Genomic DNA, 5,041 nt, shown 5'->3' with positions numbered 1-5,041 from the left:
GAGCTGAATTTTCTGCACCAACGCTACGGACATTTCCGCTGAAGGCGCAACAACAAAACAATGCACAGTGGAAAGGAAAAGCAGGAAAAGCCCACCGTGCGTTGTGTGTGGATGTGGTGCAGGCTCACGAACAGCGGAAGGCAATGAGTGTCGCTAACGAGAGATGAAAGCAATGGCTTTTAATTGTTTGAATTACTTCGTTAGGTTCGGGCTCCGAGGCCGTCGCCGGAGTTGGGCTGCTGCCCCCCCGGTCGTTGGCACTTTGTTCCATTTCCGGATTTTCCCGTTTGATGTTGCGGATTTTTTTGCGTGTTGTTGTCGACCTCCACAAAGTTTCCGTTTTTTTCCCTCTGCTTCTCTCGCTCTCTCTCTTGATGCTCTCCTGGTGGCGGCTGCTGGTCGTAAAATGCAATTGCAACGCAGTGACCGTAAGGTCCCGTCGGGACCCCCGTAAGCGAGTGAGTTAAATACAATTTTGTGGTTACGGGCGACAAATTACGGGAAACCCACTTTTTGTGTGCGGCTTGCGTGAGCCCTGGCGCTTTTGCAACAGTAATTCAGTCTTTGAACATCGTGAACGACTTTCGTTGGGAGGTATCAAAAAAAGCATCGAAAAAGCGTGTTTTCACGTACACCAAAAAATGTTACTCTTGAAACGATAACACCACATTCCTGAGCATTTTATTGCGTTACTTTGGTTGTGGTGGCTTTCATTGCCATCTTCTCATTTTTGCTGGCATGACACTCTGGCTATGTTGTGGAATTGAAATGAAAGCCACATCGATTGGATTGCATAATTCGATGTGTAATTCGATGTAATGTAATTGTGCCTTGCATAATTACATGTACTTTCATATTTTATCTGCCTTCATCAAACACTCTTTACCATTCATAAATATAGGTTTAGCTTGAATCTTTAAATACAGTTTAGTTTTTTATTTTTTTAAATTAAATGCATTATCAAGAAGTTAAAGTTTTAATAAAATAGAAAATCAAGGGGACCCAAGAAATCCGACAATTTCTTTCCGTGGCAGGCTCAAAATCTAGCAAACGTTGCTAGAACCATATTTGATGTAACCTTCGCCAGTACAGTAATGATAGACTGTGAAAGAAATTGATCTAACCTTTCTCAATAAAGCGCCACGAATTTAGTGACAATGTGCAGTAAAAGCAACTGAAAGTAGCCACGGTGGAGGTCCGGGTGACGAATGAAGTCGGAATGGAGTGGTTACGTTTCGTCCCCAGCCGGTCCCGAGCCGTTTGTTTAATCGATTGAAATCATAAATCGTTACGCGAAGCAATCGAAAGTAGAAAGCACTTATGTGCGGCCGGTGCCGCTGCTACCGTCGTCGCCTTAGCCCGGTCGATGTTCCGCTAAACCACCGGAACGGGTTGCGAACAGCGATCGCCGCCGCTGTCCATCGGTTGGTCCTGGTGCCACAACGTTAAGCCTTTCGCCGTGTCCGGACGGCCGCCTCGGGGCCGTGGAAGGCTTGAAATTGAATAAAATGAAAACGTTTATGGCAACATTAAACATAAAATTAGATTGTTATTGAGCGGCTAACAACTACAGACTCTGCGCGGGCGCGCTCGCCGTGACTTGGCCCGGGGGTTCCTCCAGCCCGAATGTTGTGGAGGAGGGTCCACCCCACGGAATATGCTGGCCTTCACACGGGGTGTTGTCCCGTTCCGGTTCGATTGCTCTCGAAATTCGAAAGATTTCGGGCGATCCAGTTACGGAACTGCTGCTCTTTCTCTCTGCGTGGCCGGAAAAACTTTTCTATCGCTTTGCGGTGGCGAGAAAGTTTGCAGTCAAGTCGACATGCCAGGGGTCCCTGGGTCGGTGGGTGCTCCATCCAACTCCCGGGACGGGTGGTTCCATTCCAATCCCCAAAGGCCCGAACCCAGGATGCCCAGCGGATTCGTTTCGCTCTGGTAGACAGTCGCCGCGCAATAAAGCAGCAAGGATATGAACATGAGGACGAAATTAACTGGCAACACACATACACACGCCGACACAATGGCCATTCGGGCCCTCTAGTCGTCGTCGTCGTCGTCATGGTCGGGGAATATGTTGATGTTCATAACCGTACACTTTTATGTGAGTTTCCGTTCGAAACGGCCCGACGATGGCCACGGTGCACGATGACAGGACATGGCGACGTCCTCGACGTCCGGATCGTCCTCGCGCTCGGGAGGCGGTCTCCTGGCGCAGACCCAGACACGGAAAATTGAGTCAAATTGAAAAAGTTGATACCCCGGGCTCGGGAGGTGTTCCTTTTTGGTGTACCACCGCCGTGCGGGGTCCTTTTTCGGCATCGAGCCCTGCCAGATAACCTGCACCCGGGTGGGGAACCGCACCCGCGGGGGTTTTCGGGACAGCGGGCCGATATTGGACGAATGGTAACTAAAACCGGGCCGAACCCGCCCAGACTAAGCTTGATTTCCAACCACACACACAAGCGCGCGCGAGTGTTGGTAAGTTTTGAAGTTGGGAAGTTTGCTCAAAAATTGTAAAATTTCAGTTCCCGGAAGCACAGGTGAAACAAGGACCCCGCCCTTCGGGTGGACCCCTCCGTCCCTCGAGCCATGGTAATGTTTATGTGTTTAATATTTTTTACTGATCTCTCCGGCACGACCGGTAGCATAGACCGTATGCCGGGTGATGTGCAGTCACCGAACTGGCGGCTGTTGTCCCGGCACCGGCAAACGACTTGCCCGTCGTCGTAACGCTCCCGAGCCGTGCTCCGAGAACTCCGCTCTTCATGCTGGGCGCGTGTAAGGAGATTATTTTTAATCTTTTCGATTCGAATCCCCGTGGCGTACGATTTGGCTCAGATTCAAAAGGTATTCGTGTCGAAACTTTTCAACAGTTTTATGGCGAAATATGGGCGCTCTTATTGGATTAAATTACGTAGCTTTGGCTGCTGCTACTGTCCCTTGCGGTGTTTTATGATTTAAAATAAACGACTCAATCATGCTGTGTGTGGGTTCAGATTACACTTTTGACTGTTTTTAATGGCATGATGCCTTCTACTTCTTAACTCGATTCGAACTGCGAATTCAAACGATTTATTATTTCTTCACTCATCGGTCAACTGGAGTCATTTTTTTTATTAGTAAGCGAATTTAGTGTAATCGAATTTATGTCCCTGCTTAGTTGTCTTTACTCTGCTCTTATCTGCTTAGAAAAATAAATTAAGCAAATGGAGGTTATGATCTGGAGCTTAACAGGAAAGAGATCGTATTTTACATGATGCATAGCAAACTTCTTGGCGCGCTTTAGTGATCAATATCTGGTAAAGCATCCATAATATAATTTCAATTCAATTCAATTTCAATTTTTATTCGTTTTCAAGCTAACATTTTACACTTTAAAAATGCTTCCATTTGTTTTTGAGCTAAAGGGTGTTAACAATGGAAGATAATAAAGGAACAATTCAGTACATTTAACAGTTTCACTTTGATAAAGGCGAAACCTCAAGCTAGACCGTTGAAATTGTGCATGTATTTTATGTTGTCAATACTGTAACCGCGAGTCACTGGTTGCAATTAGTTATCATGTTAATGATGTCCCTCGCATAAACAGATATATCGTCGTCGAATGTCGATAGAATCACAGCTATAATGAAAGTTGATCGGCACATTAGTATTCGTAGCATTGTCCAGGAGCCAAAGATCAACCATCAAACTGTTTTAAAGCATTTCTGCCATTTAAAACAAAACGGTGTGTATTTAACGTAAATCGAACCGAAGGGAAACATCTTAAATAATGTTCTGAAATTCATACTCAAAGAATGGATTCTTGTTCCTCAACCCAATATTATACTATTAACACGAAAAATATTTGATTGGTGTCTTATTCTACTATTTTCCAGAGATATTATATAAACTTTACCGGAAACTTTATCAGACAGCATTGCAATCGGTTAATCAGAAAAGTATTAGGAAAAACACATTACGAATTATTGTATACGAAGTTCTAGGTGAAAATCCTCCACCACCTCTCGGGAACTTCAGTTACGAGCTGGTCCTGAACGAACCGAAAGACCAAACGTTCAGCCAAACTAATGCCCTGCCGTCTGACGGCTGAAGCGCCACAACTTAATTTAAGTCACACAACGGCAATTGATTTGTGCCGTTCCATCATTCGGTGACACACAATTTGATGCCCACCTCGTGTCGTCAAAACCAGACGCCAGGCCTTGGCGTGAAGCACCGGCACGAAACACGAACTCCGACACCGGCGAACTGTAATTCATCTCCCCACGCACCCACGGCTCGGCTCGTGATGAAGTTTCGCAACTTCACTACGCCACTACTACGGCGCTACACGCCACCGCCAGTGCGTGGCCTCCCCAAATTCGCCCAGCGGGCGATGAGGTTTTGCGAAACTTTCCCCCAAATCATAGAGCCCCTGTTGGAAGGGGTTCAATTTAAAATACGATGCCACAAACAGTCGGCTTCGTGGGGTGCGTTTAAAGCTCCGGGGCGGTGGCGCGTGCGTGGTGCGCTATTGACTAATTGACACTCCCTGCTCCCGCTAGCATTCCGCTCCTCCCGCTAGCATTCATCAGAAGTGGGCCGTGCGAGATTGGAGCCGGCGCACCGGCAGCACACGAACTACTTACAGCCTGGCGCTGCCACTAACTTTACATCGAGACATCATTAAAATTCACTTAAATACTCTCCGCTCTCTCGCAGCGAGCGAGTCTGGCGCAAAACTGCGGCTCAACGCCCGTCGGGGCGCCCCTCTTCCGGCGGGCCATTTCCGCTGCCAGGCCTCCGGGGATTTTACGGGAGGGGGACTTAGCGCGGGACGACCAGAAATTTAAGTCGGTTAGAAACCGGAAATGGTAAGTGGTTTCTGCCCGAGCGCCACACAATCCCGCCCTACGATCGTCTTCCGGACGGGCCGGCGGGTGAGAACGATTTGTTCCACACCCTTTCCGGTGTGTGGTTTCGGTCGTCGGAGTCGGAGCAGCAGCAGGAGCAGCAGCAGCACCAGTGGTAGCACCCAACACGCACGACAAACATCAAA

This window comes from Anopheles bellator, chromosome 1 (assembly GCF_943735745.2).
Source record: "Anopheles bellator chromosome 1, idAnoBellAS_SP24_06.2, whole genome shotgun sequence".
NCBI classification, from domain to species: Eukaryota; Metazoa; Arthropoda; class Insecta; order Diptera; family Culicidae; genus Anopheles; species Anopheles bellator.
This window is presented reverse-complemented; position numbering follows the sequence as displayed.